This window comes from Marmota flaviventris, unplaced genomic scaffold (assembly GCF_047511675.1).
Source record: "Marmota flaviventris isolate mMarFla1 unplaced genomic scaffold, mMarFla1.hap1 Scaffold_878, whole genome shotgun sequence".
Lineage (NCBI taxonomy): Eukaryota > Metazoa > Chordata > Mammalia > Rodentia > Sciuridae > Marmota > Marmota flaviventris.
The window spans coordinates 65,001-82,500 of record NW_027288426.1 but is presented as its reverse complement, the minus strand read 5'-3'; positions in this window follow the sequence as shown (position 1 = coordinate 82,500).

Here is a 17,500-nt window from a genome sequence, read left to right as displayed (position 1 = left end):
GCACTCTACCTGCAGAGATATATTCACAGCCCTAGATGATTGGTTTCCTTTTTTGGTTGGGGGCGGGGAGGCGGGGCTTGTTTGATTGTTTGCCGCGCTGGTTTACTTACATTTCTTCTCCCCCTCTTCCGCCCCCACCCTCCCGCAGGTTGACCAGTTGGCCGGTTTGCCCCAGCACGACCGGGGTCGACCAGTTGTCCGCATGAGGACTTGGAATTTTTTTCCATGCGGTAAGTACGGAGGTCGACCAGCTGTCCTAACATAAGCGGGATGGGGGTTGGGGTCGAAATTGGTGTTCACTCATACACGCCTTTTCTTTCTTTCTTTCCTTCCTTCCTTCCTTCCTTCCTTCCTTTTTTTTTTTTTTTTTTTTAATATTTATTGTTTAGTTTTCGGTGGACCCAACATCTTTATTTTATTATTATTATTTTTTAACTTATTTTTATTTATTTTATGTTTTATTTGGTGCGATCTAACCCAGCGCCCCATGCTACCGGTTGAGCCACACACCCAGCCCCTAAGTTTCACCCTTCTCTCTCTCTCTCTCTCTCTCTCTCTCTCTCTCTCTCTCTCTCTCTCTCTCTTTTCCTTGACCCCCTCATCCTATTACTCCTTTCCTCCTCCAAGGCAACACACACACACACACACACACACACACACACACACACACACACATATATATATATATATATCCCGGAGGTCGACCAGTACACCCCCAACGAAAGAGGTCGACCAGTTGTCCCAATGTAAATACTGCCTGGGTAAGTGAAATTATGTGTGTTTTTCTTTTGGTTGCCTTTGATGTGGAACTGGGAGTGCTACTGGAGTTTTGACGCATTGCACTCTGCCTGCCTCATCCTCCCGAGTCCCTGGGATTACAATCCTGTGCCACCAGGGGCATCTGTGTGCAAAATGGAGTTCGCAGACTTCTCTTGTCTCATTTCTTCCTCTGTTTTTCTCCTCCTCCTCCTCCTCCTCCTCCTCCTCCTCCTCCTCCTCCTCGCCCCGCCTTCCCCTCCCCTCCCCCACCCGCACCCTAACCTCCCCCTCCCCTCCCCTCCGCTCTCCCTCTCCCCCTCCCTCTCCTCCTCCTCCTCCTCCTCCTCCTCCTCCTCCTCTTCCTCTTCCTCCCCCCATCCCCCCCCCGCCCAAGTTAATTTGTCAATGGTTTCTTTTTAGCTATAAGTGGCGGTAGGATGACTCCACGAATATTCCTTATTTCAAGTGGGGACATTCTTTCCTAATCGGGAGTTCAGTTTTAATTGCATGCATCAAATCATTACTTGTGTGGGTCTGGGCTTTTTCTTCTCTTGGTGGTCAGTACCTGGAGAGGAATGTCACAGCCAGGGGGGGGGTGCTCTTGAGTGTTTGTGCATTTCTGTCCTTCCTTGCCCACCAACTCAACTCTCGCTCGCTCCCTCTCTCCTTCCCTCCTTCCTTTCTTTCACTTTTGCTTCACTGTTTCTTTCCTGCTGGTGCTGGTGCTGGTGGTGCTTCCTTTCGTTTACTTTTCTTTATTTTTGTTCTTGATTTTTTTTTTTTAATATTTGCTCCCCCTCCCCCGGCCTTCTCTCTCTCTCTCTCTCTCTCTCTCTCTCTCTCTCTCTCTCTCTCTCTCTCTCTCTCCTCTTCCTGTTGCTGAAAGCTTGGCCCAATCCAATAAGGATGGCAAGGTCTTGAGACACAGGAAAAAAGGCTTATGGCAGCACTGGCAAAGCAAAAACACAGGGACTCTTCTGCACGTCAGCAACAACAGGAGATTTTGTAGAGGAGATTCAAAGGCCACCTTGCACTTCTTCCTGGCCGCAGTTGTAATTCGGCTTCTTACTTTTGATAAGAGTCATTTCTGACATCCTCTGGTCTCCAAAGTCTATGTGACTTCAAGACTACGCTGGGCGTGGACTCGTGCCTAAAACAGGGAAGAAAGGTGATATGATTTCCACTGGATTGAATCCAGAAGTACCTAACCACCACCACGGAGTTACACCTCAATTTTTTTTTTTTTTTTTTTTTTTTGAGAGGGAGTGTCCCTTGATTGCTCATGTTGGCTAACATCAAAGGAGACAACATCCTATCTCAGTCTGTGATAAACCCTGTGGTGGTGTTATCACATGGGGTGGGGGGGGTGGTGTCCTTCCCCTTCCCCTTCCCCTTCCCTCTCTCCTTTCTCTATTTGCTGGTTAAAGCTCAAGGTCTCTGGAGGTTGCCTGAGTACTCCCAGGACCTCACCTTCTCTGGTGAGTAGCTGAGGTGGTGGTTGCTGGACACGGTCCTACCATTCTGATCTTTCACTACTCTTACTGTTCTCTTCCAGGACTTTTGGATCGACTTCCTTCTTCCAAGGATGGTGGAATGATGACAAAGATGATTTGGGACACTTTTTTTTTTTTGGTGGTTGTTTTTCCTCCCGGATGGCTGTCAAACCTGCAGCAGCACACACATCCGTCCATCTCGAAGTGAAGAATCTCTAAAGGATCTTCAAGGAAAGCATGGACAAGGAGGATTCGGTCCCGGGAGACTCTTGACACGAGATGGGAAATCCCCCCCCCCCCCCATTTCTTCTGGAAAGTACCTAATACCAATAAAGACAGGACAAAATGCAGCACAGGCTGGCTGGCTGGCTGAGGTTTATGTAGCGCCGAGTAGTTCTACAGGTAAAATTGGATCCCAGAGCAACTGTGCAGCTACTCAGGGTCCTTGCCTTCCCCAACTGTCCCCTATGGGACCGAAGCTGCTCCCTCCCCTAAGGCTTTCTCAGTCAGCTAATCCTCCACACTTAGGAGTGGTGAAGGTGGGACACACGTTTTAGGCTTGCTTGGCTTCTTCAGTCGGATCTCATCTTGCCACCGGGTCAGAAACACAAGCATATACACGAGAATGTGCATAGCGACGGGTTTCCACCCTGTGGAACTTGGGAGTCCACAGTGAGTGGTCTGTGGTCTGAAAAGGGCAGCCTCGTTAGTTGCAGTCACTGAACGCTAGGTGGCGCAAAGCTACCGTCATTTTGGAAGGCCTGCCTGAGTTCCATTTCCAGTTTAGATATAATCTATCTACATGTGTAGACATAGATAGATAGATAGAGAGACAGACAGACAGACTTAGATATGTATATCTATATCCATATAGAGATCACTAAGCTGCAAGCCGCCGCGTCATATCTTCCTCTCTTCCCTCAGCCTACTGAGTCCCTGGAAAGACAGATGGGCACGGGCCTCAGTGCGGTTGTTCCCCCGCCCCCCCTCCCCCATACAGTAAAGTCCCCCGGAAGCACTGGGGGGCGGGGAGGACATATCGCTTTCACCCCTGGTATCTGATCACTTTCCTTAGCCTTTAACATGCCCCACCTAGGAGATAGCTTCTGTGCCTCTGCCCGACCCTTGGAATTTGAACTATAATCCACACTTCCCCCATCCCACTCACTCCAATTCCCCAGCAGTAGTCCCTCCCAAGGCTGTCACCACTAGAGGTCCATAGTAAACACCTTCCCCCACCCCTGAGAGTTATGAGGGAGGGCCTGGATGAGGTTAAGAGAGAAACAAACAAAAACAAAACAGTGATGTTTCCTGTGTGTGTGTGTGTGTGTGTGTGTGTGTGTGTGTGTCTAGTGTGTACCGGTCTGCGCACAAAACCCAAACAGGATGAATTTGGGCCTGGGAGAAGGAGAGGGAGGCCCTTCCTGGGTTTACTTTCTGGGGAAGGGAAGAGACAAAGGAAAAAAGGTGAGGGTGTTGCCCAGCAATCAAGACCGTTTGTGGACCAATGCCCAAGGCCCTGGGTCTCTTCCCCAGCCTAGCATCACAAAAGAAACAAAAGTAGTGAACAAAGAGAGACTCAAACAACCAAAACAGGCAAGGCAATCTCATCTCAAAGTGCCCACGGGAAAGGAAAAAAAAAAAAAAAATGAAGACTGCCAGACTGCCGTGCTGGGCTGGGATGGGCTGGGGTCCTTTATATCTCAGCGTTGGAGTGCTCGCCTAGCATATTCGAGGCCCTGGGTTCCATCCTCGGCTCCAGATAAAAAGAAACTAATAACATAAAGGCATTGTTTCCAACTAGGCCAAATAAATAAATAAATAAAATCAAGACACTAGAAGAGACCTTGCTCACACAGAAAAAAAAAAAAAAAAGCGGGGGGGGGGGGCAGATCAAGATGGAAATCACTCTACCCTTGGCATCCAATAGACAAATAAGGCTCCCCATACTCATGTCAGGGTTTCCTTGGTGGGGATGGAACTAAAAACCAGCCCCTCACACAGGGGCTGGTTTCTGACTGGAGCCTGGAACTGGGGACTGAACACAGACACAGTTTACCACTGAGATAAACCAACATCCCCTCCCCTTTTTATACAGATATTTTTATACATTTTTGGTAAATCCATTGATTTATGAGTTGAACCCAGAAGCGCTCACTTGACCACTGACTGAGCCACATCCCCATATTCAATTTATCTATCTATCTATTCATTTGTTTTCTGGCTTGCTTGCTTGTTCTAGTTAAAGCTTGGTCCCAGGGTTTCAAAAACTGACTTCCAGACCACTCACGTAGAAAGGAATCAAGCCTTTATTAAAGCACAAGTAGTGGCGACTGAGCAGAAGAACATAAAGCTGTTCCCCTGGCCAGCCCCAAACAATTGCAAGGGTGCCCCTTATAAGCCTGAAACCTGCAAAAGGGACGTTTTGGGGGGAGGGGGCGTCTAGCTAATGCAAGCAAGCCATAGCCATGTTACAGAAGCGGGAGAGTGAAGTCAGGCGGAGGGACGCTCAGCCAATCACAATCAGCCTAGCCACTCCAGTGACAGAAGCATAGCCGCCCCCCCCCCCCCCCCCCCCGTTATGGGCTAGTTACAGAAACAATGTCCCATTTCCGTGTTCTTAAAGGTTTCTATAGCACAAGGAAAAGAACATCTTGCCCCAGTCATCACCCTTCTACTTGGCCTGGTTGTTTTACAGAATGGAGACATAAAACAAAACGGAGTCCCATTTGCTTTTACTATCACAACTTTTCTTTTGGAGACAGGGGTCTCGCGAGGTTACTTTCTCTCGCTATGAGCTTACAATCCTTCTCTCAAGCTCCTCCTGATCCTCTGGGGGGGGGGGGGGGGGGGAGGACAGACATGAACCCCCAACCCATGCCTGGCTAAAACTTGCATTTTAATTTTTTTCCCCTTTAATTTCTTGAGTTGTAGATGGATGGACACACTATCTTTACCCTATTTGCTTGTGTGCCCCTTTGTTTTGGGTTCTGTGGTGCTCAGGATCGAATCCGGCGCCCCACACGTCCCAGGCAAGTGGTCTACTACCGAGCTAAAACCCTAGCCCAAGCTTTGCATTCTAGAATGAATACATTTCCTTCAATGCTGAAGGAACACAGACATATTTATTGTACAACAAGCCCAGAGATCTTCACATCACATTGCCTAGAAGTCCTACGTACATTCATTGACCTTTGACTTTGGAAGCCACGTTCAGAATCTATGACTCTGGCCAGATAACTGCCACGATGTGGTTTTTGCTCACCAACAGTTGGACCTAGGTGAACAGCTTGGACTCAAGTGGACAAATACTCTTATGCGTTCAGAAAACAGTGCCACTCACCTGGTACAGGAGTATTCTTTCAACAAACGATCACCAAACCCTTACTTACTCAATTAAAACTAACAGATGTGAAAACTGGTCATTAATGGCACAGATCTTTTTATTTATTTATTTATTTTTAAACTTTTTTTTTAGAGAGAGTGTGAGAGCGAGAGACAGAGAGAGAGAATTTTTAAATATTTATTTATTTATTTATTTATTTATTTAGTTAGTTAGTTAGTTAGTTTTCGGTGGACACAACATCTTTGTTAGTATGTGGTGCTGAGGATCAAACCCGGGCCGCACGCATGCCAGGTGAGCGGGCTACCACTTGAGCCGCATCCCCAGCCCCAAGCACAGATCTTTTTTTTCTTTTTTTTAAATCTGAATGTTACACCGAATGCGAATGCATATGTTAGAACTTCCACATGTGTCACTGACTATGGGATAAGTTTAGAGCTTCGATACAATACACGTTCTAATAAAAAGGGCACTAATTGGTGACCTCTCATGTAGGAAACCTATATGTCTTTAAGTGTACCGACTTTTGAAGAATAAAATAATCTCTCACACACAGCATACTACTCTAGTCCCCAGATGTGCACACATCTCCAGTGACAGACATGTGGGGTGATTCAGGAGAATCACAAGACTAACACAGCCTCAGCAACTTATGGAGCCCTGCGGTAATGAGAGAGAGAGAGAGAGAGAGAGAGAGAGAGAGAGAGAGAGAGAGAGAGAGAAGGGGGGGTAGGTGTTGGGGGGGGTGTTGCTCAGAGGCAAAGCATCTCAGAAGGAAGAGGGGGAATTTATTATAATAAGAAAACATAAGAACTGAACCTTTACAGCAACAAAACTCTGACGACTCTGCTGACACTCTGTTGTTCGAGGCCTAACAAGGTTATCAAACAGAAAAGTGATTTTCTGGATGGAAATTCTAAATATTTGTTAGCCAATGGGCAGATAACCGACCCTGAAAGTCAATATAGCCTTCACCTATGATTAGGGAGGGGGAGGGAAGGAAAAAGAGAAAGGAAAAAGGATATGGGTTTTAACATGAGCCTCAGTGGCTGAGCAGTGAGACTTATACTCAAAGCATATAAAGTGGACCCCTGTTACATTTTCTTTCTGACCCCCACCCCCACCTCCCCCCCCCCCCCCAGTTCCTTGATTTGACAGTTGGGAGAAAATTTTTTTTAAAAAAGACAAAAAGGACAACAACAGCAACAGACAGAAACCACAGCCACCCTTACGAATTTCTGAATTTACATGAGTGAATTACTCTTCTTGATTCTCAGTAACATAGTTTATACTTTTCATGGTTTTTGGTTTGTTTGTTTGTATGTAGTTAAAAAAAATCAGAAGAAATTATTGGTATTCATTGCATATAGAGTGACCCATGTTAGCTCGATCTTATCTCTCAGTTGCAAAGAAGGGGGGGGGGGGCGAAAGGGGGGAGGGGTTGTTGTTGGTGGTGGTGGTGGTGGTGGTGGTGGTGGTGGCAAAAAGCAACCTGGAACCTGCTTTACCTAGGCTACTGGCTTGATAAAGTCTTCCTTACATGGATGTGTTGTAGGGACAAATGAGGCAAGGCACCGACCGAACAGAGCAGGAAAACGGTTTTATTTGGCTGCAGCCAAGTTCAGAGGACACGGCTGGCTTTTGCTGTAATGAATTAATCCCCTGAGTTCAGGTAGTTTCAGAGTTTTCTACCGAGCATGTAAGGGGAGGGGCTCAGAAACTCATGGTCAGCAGAAGTTCACATAAAAGCAGCTTTTTCTCTCACTGTTCTGGGCATGTTAACCCCTCGAGGACAACACCTGAGAAGGGGAGAGCTTCTTCTCCCCTGTCTAGTCTCCCCCTGCCAGCTGTTACCATGGAGTCCAGTTGGTAACTTCTTCTCGTATCTTAAACCTGTAGACATCTCTGTGAAGTCCAGCTCAAGGCCAGAGGCCTTGTTTGCACATTTCTTCAAAGTACTATTCTGGATATGTTTGTGAAAAACTAGTAAGGGGGAGTGCTGGTATCTTCTCGGCCAGTGGCCAAGTAAACAGGGTGACACGAAAATAGGAAGTTTATCCACCTTGAATTCTTTGGCAGAGACTCTTCGGGCTGACAGACCTAAAACCAGTCTGGGTGAAGATTTCTGAAGAGGCCCAGTTAAGACTTTTCAGTGGAGAAAGGGAGTGCCACTTCAGATGATGAATCATCGCAAAGACACATTGGACTGACCCAAACATATCACATATTTTAAGATTCTTCTCATTCACGGCAAAGAGTAAGCAGTTTTAGCTAACAATAGTTTGGTTTCAAAAGGCTTTTTTTTTTTAAATCTAATCCCCCTGCTTTTCCCTTAGAGCTCTTCTCTTTTCTCTAGGAAAACTCTACTCTTAGTCAGAGGTCCAAATCTCCGTTCAAATGACACAGGAAAAAAAAAAGAAAATTCTCTCAAGCACCTGGCCCCCTCCTGCCCCAAACAAAAAAGTTCTGGGTGATCAATGAATTTAAGAGGCAGGAAGAATGGATCATTAACAGAAATGAACATAACCACAGTTACTACTTTCTAAGAATTGGAAAGAATTACCCAGGGCAGAGCTTCCAATTGAAACACTGTAATTATTAGAGAACAAACAAACAAAGAAACAAACAGACAGACAGACAAACAAAAACCCTGAAGTACAAGAGACTCTCCCCTTCTCTCTCTATAACTTACACTCCCTCTCTCTCTCTCTCTCTCTCTCTCTCTCTCTCTCTCTCTCTCTCGCTTGATTTTCAGTTTCTCACTTAGTGGAGCACCCCTTTTCTTTAGGATCAATCTCCTCCTAGGTTTCTTTTTATACCAAAGGGGGGCAAGTTACACATGATCCAGGAGAAGGAGGCCAAAGCAATCAGATTACTAAGGAACATCAGGAGAGAGAAATTAAATGCTGGTGGACACATTGAACCAATGCTGTGAAACAAATGATATTCAAATTAACCTCTTAGTTTAGTTTTAAACCAATCGGTCAGCATAAATGCAGAGTTAGAGAGACAAACTGACCCTTAAAACAGATACGCGAAACCATACTGGAATTTGAAACAGGTTGGGAATTGTGAACAGCCTGGAGAGGCCACATTTTTCTTCCTTCAGGGGCAGTGGGAGAGACTTTGCACTGCCTTTTGTTATGTAAATTAGAACTGAGACCTGCCCCCAAGCAAGCCCGGTTTAGTGTAAGAATCTTACTTCCCCGCCCGTCCTGATAACTGGCACCCCATCCTGACAGAAAACAAATTTTCCCTTGCAGACAAAGTGGTAGGAACCCAAAGAGGCTGGAACCACCCCTCCCCCTCCCCCCCCCCCAAAGAAAAACCACAATGGCACCGAGAAGGAATAGTACAAGTACCTGCTCTCTCTAGGCTACTGATTTGATAAAGTTGACACTTTGTTGGGGGTATTTCAATCTCACCTTGACCCCTGACCTGCCCCTCTCAAGAGTTTGTGAAAGATGGATGCTGCTATTTCTCCCTGAGATTTGTGAATCTACAGGTTTATACTTTCTTTGGGTTTAATCCGGTTCTTGAAATGACTCCTGGCAGTGGCCAACATGCCCGACCTCCAGCTTACTTTTGTGTTGTTCAGAGAAGAGTTGTGGTGTGATTTCATCTTTTAGACTTTGTGGAGATTTGGTTTATGTTCCATTCTACGGTCAACTTTGGTAAACATTCCGTATTCGCTTTAAAAGAATGTCTGCTGTGTGGTGGTGGCCTTGCAGTGTTCTGAACATGCCCATTAGGTGTGGGTTGTTCGCGATGTAGTTCTGCTGTCCTTTGTTACTGATTATTTATTTATGGCCTAAGTCGTCAGCTGCTAAGGGATGAGTGTTCTCGCCTCTTTGCCATAATAGATTTATCCATCGTTTCTTTTAATTCTCTCTGGTTTTCATGTAGGTATTTATTTATTCATTCATCCATTTATTTATGTATTTATTTGTTTTTCAGCTGTAGATGGACACAATATCTTTATTTTTATTTATTTATTTTTATGTGGTGCTGAGGATGGAACCCAGGGCCTCACGAATGCAAGGCAAGCACTCTACCACTGAGCTACAATCCCAACCCTCATGTAGGTATTTTGAGGTTATTGAAAGACTTGCACACTACCTTAAGATTGTTGAATGCTTCCTCAAACATCTGACTGTTTATCAATGTGCTATGTTCCTCCTACGCCTGGCAGTGATTGTCTTGTGTGTACCTTGAAGTCATACTGAAAATAAAATAAATAAGTGACTGGGTACAGTGGCCTATGCCTGTCATCCCAGACACGCTTCTCTCTCTCTCTCTCTCTCTCTCTCTCTCTCTCTCTCTCTCTCACACACACACACACACACACACACACACACACACACAGCCGAGGCAGGAGGATCGAGAGTTTAAAGCCACCCTCAGCAAAAGTGAGACACTAAGCAACTCAGTGAGACCCTGTCTCTAAGTAACATACTAGATAGGTAGGGCTAGGGGATGTGGCTCCGCAGTCAGTGAGTGCCACTGAGTTCAATCCCTGGTTACAGGCCTCCTCCAATAAATAAACAGATAAATATATACATATGTTTATTTTGTTTATTTAGGTGATGATGATGATTTTAATGTGGTGCTGGGATTGAACCCTGTGCCTCATACGTACTTGGTAAGTGCTGTACCATTGAGCCACAACACCAGACTGACAACACCATGAAGTGCTCTTGCTCAGACTGTGGTCTCTCCTGTGTGGCTGGGGAGGGCAGGGGTTGGGTCCATTTAGGGCTGATAGATATTGGTTGCACTGCTACTTCTTAGATGAAACAGTGCGTAATATGTGCACACAGATAAAAATGAAGGTAGAGATGGCAAGCTTTCTCCAGCTTGATTTATCCCAGAGCATGTGGTGTTTCAGTCTAGGGCAACAGACCATGCTTTTTAGCCAAGGCAGCCTCACTTAGAGCCCTGTTACAGCTTCTTATTACCAAGTGCCTAAATGTAAAATTTGGCTCCGTGATATTGATAGATCAATAAAAATAAAAATACAACAACAAAAAAAAAAAAAAAAAAAAAAAAAAGAAAGAAATAAAAAGATAAAATGGCCAAACAGACAAAATAGAACTCCACAAGGAAGAATCCTTTTTCCTATTATGATTAGTATTCTTTTTTTTTTTTTTTTTTTTTTTCTGTTTCGTAGTACGTTGTCGGTGGACAGCACACCTTCTTTCGATTTGTTCCTTTTTGTATGGCGTGCTAAGTCTCAAACTCTGTGCTAGGCCGGTCCTCTGCCACTGACCCAAAGACACAGACAGCCCCTAGACAAGAAAGGATTCTCAGAGGCTGGTCATCTTCCAATTTTTTTTTTGTACTGAAAAAGCAGGAAACACAAAGCCCAAAGACAAGCAGATCAAATTCCCAAGCAACCGATTTCAAACTGATTTTTACATGTTTCCGTCAATTCCTACATAGTCTGGATGGATCCAACCGTGGCCTATCAGTCAGTCGGCCTGACTAATTGTGGCTTCACCGTGGTGGTTTCGGTTTTGAAGTCCCACACCGCCGGATTCTCTAGGGGTGCTGGGCAGACTGCCGGCGCCTCCTGCTGCTGCGGGGGACCCTGGCGCGGGGTGGGGGGGGGGTGGGGGTGGGGGTGGGGTGGGCAGCTGGCGGGACGTGTCCAGGTGACTTTCTACGACCCCTGCTAAGCGGATCTCGCTGACACCGACCGAGGTTCCGCGTCCCTTCCGCCTGATTTTGTTGACGGTTTTCGAGCTCCCCCTGGTGGCCGCTTTTATAGGAGCGTCTTAATCCACTTCTGAGAAGTATCTGTTCAGGTCCTTGGCCCATGGATTGATTGGATTATTTGTTTGATTCTTTTTTTTTTTTTTTTTTTTTTTTTTGGCTTTTTGTCCCCCCCCCCCCCCCCCCCCCCGTTGTTGTTGTTGTTTCGCTCTGGGACAAGGGCCCACGCTTTTTAGCCAAGGCAACCGCTCTTAGAGCCCTGTTATAGCTTCTTATTACCAAGTGCCTAAACGTAAAATTTGGCTCTGTGACCCAATGGAAAATGACTTGCGGTTTAAGAAAATGCTCAAAAAACAACAAAAAACTCAGGTAAACAGATAGGTAAATAGACGGCCATTTGTAGCGGCGGTGGAGGCTGCGTTCCGCAGGCGCTGCGGAGAAGCTCAGAGGAGCCAGTCCCCGGCCGCTACAGCCCCTGACCCCTGCGCTCAGTCGGCTTCTCTGCGCCTCGGGCGGCACCAAGTCAGCCCCGGGGCTTGCTGCCGCGCCCAGAGTCCTTCCTGGCAGCTCCCGGCGCTCGGGACCCCCGCCCGTCCGCACACGTCCCCGAAGCCGGGCCTAGGGCGGGCGGCGGAGGCTCGGCGCGGCTCGGCGCGGCACGGCCCGGCTGGGCTCCGCAGTTTTGAAGAAATCTATACGTTTCAGAGACAGATTCTCAGAGTAAAGGATCGTGATGAGTTTCCAATGATTTTAATTGGTAATAAAGCAGACCTGGATCATGAAAGACAGGTTACACAGGAGGAAGGACAGCAGTTAGCATGGCAACTTAAAGTAACATACATGGAGGCATCAGCAAAGATGAGGATGAATGTAGATCAAGCCTTTCATGAACTTGTCCGGGTTATAAGGAAATTTCAAGAGCAAGAATGTCCTCCTTCACCGGAACCAACTCGGAAAGAAAAAGACAAGAAAGGCTGCCATTGTGTCATTTTCTAAGAATCCCTTGAATTTTAGCTACCAACTCCCAGGAAAAGCCCTCATCTCCTCCTCCTCTCCTGATGGTTTACCTCATGTTGGTACCTTTCTAGCCTTAGACAAATGATCACCGTGTTAGCCTTAGACCAAGAAGCCGGCTAATCCTTTCCAGACCAATTTAAAGGAAACACTAAGGCTGCTTCAAAGATGATCTGATTCTTTCTAAATACATGTCTACATATACAGACATATTCTTCTTTTAAGGGCTTACATCTTAATAGGGATGAATCAGTTGTGCAACCTAAGCTGTTTGCTAAGCTGAAGTTTTAGGTTGTGAAATAATTTTTAACTTCTGGAATCATATTACCTACTGTTATTCTAACATCCACAGGAGGGTTTTTTTTTTAATATGAATTTTTTGCCTATCTTTAAAGATTTTGATGTCAACCTTACATAACCTTAAATACACTGAACGGAGTTTACAAAATTGAGACATATCAGACCTTTCTTGATACTACAGCTTTTCTTTCCCAGTGGCCAAAATACCAAAATACCTATTGTATTTATGGATTAAAACCTGCTTCTCGGGGCTGGGGATGTGGCTCAAGTGGTAGCGCGCTCGCCTGGCATGCGTGCGGCCCGGGTTCCATCCTCAGCACCACATACAAAGATGTTGTGTCCGCCGAAAGCTAAAACATAAATATTAAAAAATTCTCTCTTTAAAAAAAAAAAAACAAAAAACTGCTTATCAAGCCTGTGATGACTCCTCCTCTTGAAGATGATAGTGTTCTATGTGGCCAAATATTTGGACTCATTCTGGACTTGGGCATCTCAATGTGTACTTGGTTTCTTAATTTAACTCTTTCACAGCCATGCTAAGGATAAGAATGAATGATTTCTGTCTGTCTTCCTTTTCAAGTATTTCAGGTTTAAGGCATTCCAAAAAAACTAAAGTTGTTTTTGTTTGCTGTCATATAAAACACGGAATTGAGCTTTCCAGAGTCACAGATGGTTAATGTTTTTGCTATGTACTTTTGTGCATTATTTTCTTATTGAACTATTTAACAAGTATTTTTATATGTTTGTAAGCAAGTATGCTTCACAGCATACCTTGTGTATATGTAAAGATAAGTATTTAATTCTCACTGTTCACTTTTAACTGACAAAGAAAAAAAAAGTGGAAACCACAGAAACTGTGGTAGGACTTTTACTTGCTGGTCTGATCCTGGTTGTATCTATCTTTGGCCAGTTTTATCCCCATTCAAGAAACCTTCCCAATCGAATACAACTGGATGAGACTCTGAAATCATTTCAATATCCCCTGCTATATATTGACTGTTATATCAAGTATTAATTGTAAAACTTGTAATTGACAATTAGTATAACTGTGGATGGCTTCTGATTTTGTTTTAATTCTGTGGATTCTGTTTAAGCAATTCAAAAGTATGTTCCTGATTGTGAGATACTAAGTGGTATGGCAGAGTTGTCACTTTATTGAATGTGTACAACAGTCCCATGACCTTTATAGAGCATACCCTTGGATAGCTTCAGGTGCTGAAATTAAAGTTGATCTGTTTTCACAAGATGAAAAAAAAAAAATTGGTAAATAAAAACACAAATACAGATAAGAATTAATGGGCTGGGGATGAGGCTCAAGTGGTAACGCGCTCCCCTGGCATGCGCGGGGCGCTGGGTTCGATACTCAGCACCACATAAAATAAAATAAAGATGTTGTGCCCACTGAATACTGAAAAACAAACATTAAAAAATTCTCTCTCTCTCTCTCTCTCTCTCTCTCTCTCTCTCTCTCTCTCTCTCTCCTCCCTCCCTCTCTCTCCTTCTTTTGTCTTTAAAAAAGAAAAATAAGTAAAAGTTAAAAAAGGGGCTGGGGATGTGGCTCAAGTGGCAGCGCACTCGCCTGGTTGCGTGCGGCCCGGGTTCGGTCCTCAGCGCCCCATACAAACGAAGATGTTGTGTCCACCGAAAACTAAAAAGTAAATATTAAAATTCTCTCTCACTCTCTCTTAAAAAAATAATAAAAAAAAAATGTTTATATATGTATATAAAATGTGGCCAGACAAAATAGAACTCCACAAGGAAGAATCCTTTTTCCTGTTATGGTCAGTATTCTTTCTTTTTCTTTTTTCTTTTTTAGAGTAGTTGTAGGTGGACAGCACGCCTTCTCTTGACTGTGTTCCTTTTTGTATGCCGCGCTAAGGCTCAAACCCAGTGCCTCCTATGTGCTAGGCCGGCCCTCTGGCACTGAACCACAGACACAGACAGAGGAGGGAGGATTCTCAGAGGCTGTTCATCTTCCGGTTTTTTTTTTTTTTTTGGGTACAGAAACAGGCGGAAACACCAAGCCCAAAGACCAGCAGATCAAATTCCCAAGCAACCGATTTCAACGGGTTTTTACACGTTTCTGTCAATTCCTCCATTCTGTGGATGGATCCGACCGTGGCCTAGCAATCTGCCCGTCTGATAGTGGCTTCACCGTGGTGGTTTCGGTTTTGAAGTCCCACACCGCCCGTGTCCCCGGCCGGATTCTCTAGGGGTGCTGGGCCGATCTGCCTGCGTCTCGCGCCCGCCGCTGTGGGGGGCCCTGGCGGGGCGCCCCGGCTGGTGGGATGTGTCCGGGTGACTCTCTACGACCCCTGCGGAGCGGATCCCGCTGACGCCGCCCGAGGTTCCGCGTCCCTTCCGCCTGATTTGGTTGACGGTTGTCGAGCTCCACCTGGTGGCCGCTTTTATGGGAGCGTCTGATCCTCGGAAGTCGCCAAGGCGTGATATTCGGTGGCGGTGGCCGAGACAGAGATCCAGGAGTTGGGCGGCGCCAGCGGAACTGTCTCGGTCGCGCTGGGCTGGGCCGTTGTGGCCCGTTGGCGGTATACTGGACCGGCAGGCTTTGTGTGTGTGTCGGTTGTCTTCTCTCCCTGCTCGGTCCGGGCCGCGGGCGCCTCGGGTGGCAGTCTGAGCGGTTCCTTCGCCGCCACGGGCTTCGCTTGGCCCCGTCTGGGTCGGTCGCCGGGACTCCTGTGTTATTTTTCTCCCGCTGCCTCTCCCTCTCCCTCTCTCTCTCACGGGTTTTGGCCGCGTGGCCGCGGGGCTGCGCCGGGCGGGCCAGAGGGGTGTGCTTGGCCGGCCTTGCCGCATTCCCTCTTTGGGGGCCCGCTGCCCGGGGCTTGTCCTGATGGCTATGCCCGGCGTCCTTCGGTGGTGGGTCGCCTTAGCGTGTTCCCCGGCCGCCCCCCGGTCCTGCTCGTTGGAGATGGTGGTCCCCGTCTCTTGTTTTCGCCTTCGTCCACGAGGGTCGACCAGTTGTCCCTAGGGGCTCTGGAGCTCGGTGATGGGCTCGATATCGCGGTGTGCTGACCGCGACTCTGTTCAGGGAAGGCGGCAGTGCTGAGTGAACTGTTCCCCGTTGCCCCGGTCGCGATTGTTTTGGCCCGAGTTGGCCGTTTTCTGCCATCGGGTAGGTGCTGACACGTTGTCCTCTGGCGCGTGCCGCCAGAGGGAGGGAGCTTGGGCCTCCGGGTGCGTGCCGGGCTCTGGGCTGATGGGGTGGCCCGGACCCGTTCCCTCTGGAGCTGCTTGCCTGGGCCTGCGTGCGACGGCTCTTTGGCGCACCTGGAGTGCCCTCGCGGTGGTGGTGCCACCTCCGGCCGGCCGGTCTTCTGGCGCCGGGGGGCGGCGGGGGAGGTGGCGGGTGGTCCTTTACCGCCCGTGCGCTCCTCGCTGCGGGCACCGGGGGCGGTGTGACGACGCTCGTTTCCATGGCTCTGAGTCGCGCGTGTCAGGCGTTCCCCGTTCCGTGTCGTCGGCCGCTCTCCCTGGGGTGTGGGGCCGGTGAGGCCGTAGCAGGCTCCTCTTAGAAGCGGTCCTCGCCGGGTCTCCCCCTGCTCCCTGGGTCTCTCCCGCCCACTCTGCTGATCGATGTGGTGACTCTGCGCTCTCCTGGGCTGGACCAAAGCCGCGCCAGGCGAGGGACGGACATTCATGGTGAATGGGCCAGCTCTTCTCGTCCTGCCTGCGGGTCCCTCGCCTTGCCTCCCCGCCCGTTCGCGGTGCGGGGAAGGGCGGGGGTGCGGAATCCGGCCTCGACCTCGCTCCCGGGGTCCTTTGACGTAGCGGGTGCTTCTCGCTCGCCGCCCGCTCTGGGCGGCCAAGGGCCTTGTGTGGCCCTCCCCGCGCCGGGGAGGGCTGCCGCCGTGCTGCTTTGGCGCGACGGTGCGCCTCTGCTTCGGTGCTCCTGGGGCGCTCCGGGTCGTTTCCTGAGGTGCCTGAGGCTGAGCCGGTGTGTGCTGTTCCCGATCCCAGTGCCGCTGCCGCGGCCGGCCGCCGCCTCGCTGTCGGTCTCGCCCCGTCTGCGGGGGCTTCTGAGGCGAGTGCCCGAAAGGAAGAGCGTTGTTGCTTCGCTCGGGGGATCGAGGCGGTAAGCTCGGCAGCGTTGCGCGTTCCCTCTCCGGGGGGGAGCGGGTTGCGTTGTCGTCCCCAGTGCCGAGTGGCGTGGGGAGTGTTAGGCGAGCGGGCGCCCGGGCGCTCTTCCCCACCTCCGGTGGGGAAAGGAGACGTTGCCCGGGCGTTTGAGCGATTGTGGCGGGACGCCGAGCTGGGGCCGGTCCGGTCCCCGAGGCGATGGGGCTTTGGGTGTCCCCGGCCGCGAACGCTCAAGAAGCCTTGTGCTTGCCCATACCGCAGATCCCCCTCGTTGTCTCGGCGGCCGGTTGGGAGAGGGGCTGGGTCGGGTGCCGCCCACCCTCAGTGAGGAACGTTTCTCTAGCGATCCGTGAAGGGCGTGCCTCGTGTGGGGTACCGGATTCCCCCATTGGCCACCCCCTGCCTTGTGCGCTACGCTACCGTCGGTGGTGTGTGTAGGCGAGAGTCCCCCCCTTCCCGCCGTCTGGGAGGGCGGGGGTCCGCCGGCCCCCCGCGGGTGGGGGCCGAGCGCCTGCTCTTGGTGCCTACCGCGGCCCACGCCTCCCCCCTTCGAGTCGGGGGAGGGTTCCCGCTGGGCCTGGCCGGGCCCTCTGGCGCACGTGGGGCCACCTTGTGGGCCGCTGGTGCCTGCCGCGTGTGTGCGCGCGGTGGCGGTGGGGCTCTGTTCGCGCAGCCGGGGGTTGAGGGGCCCCGTCCCCCCTTCCCCCTCGCCCGCTGCGAGTGGCCCTCTGCCCGCTCCCGGTCCCGAGCCGGCGGGCGGCCTGCGTGCGTGTGCGCT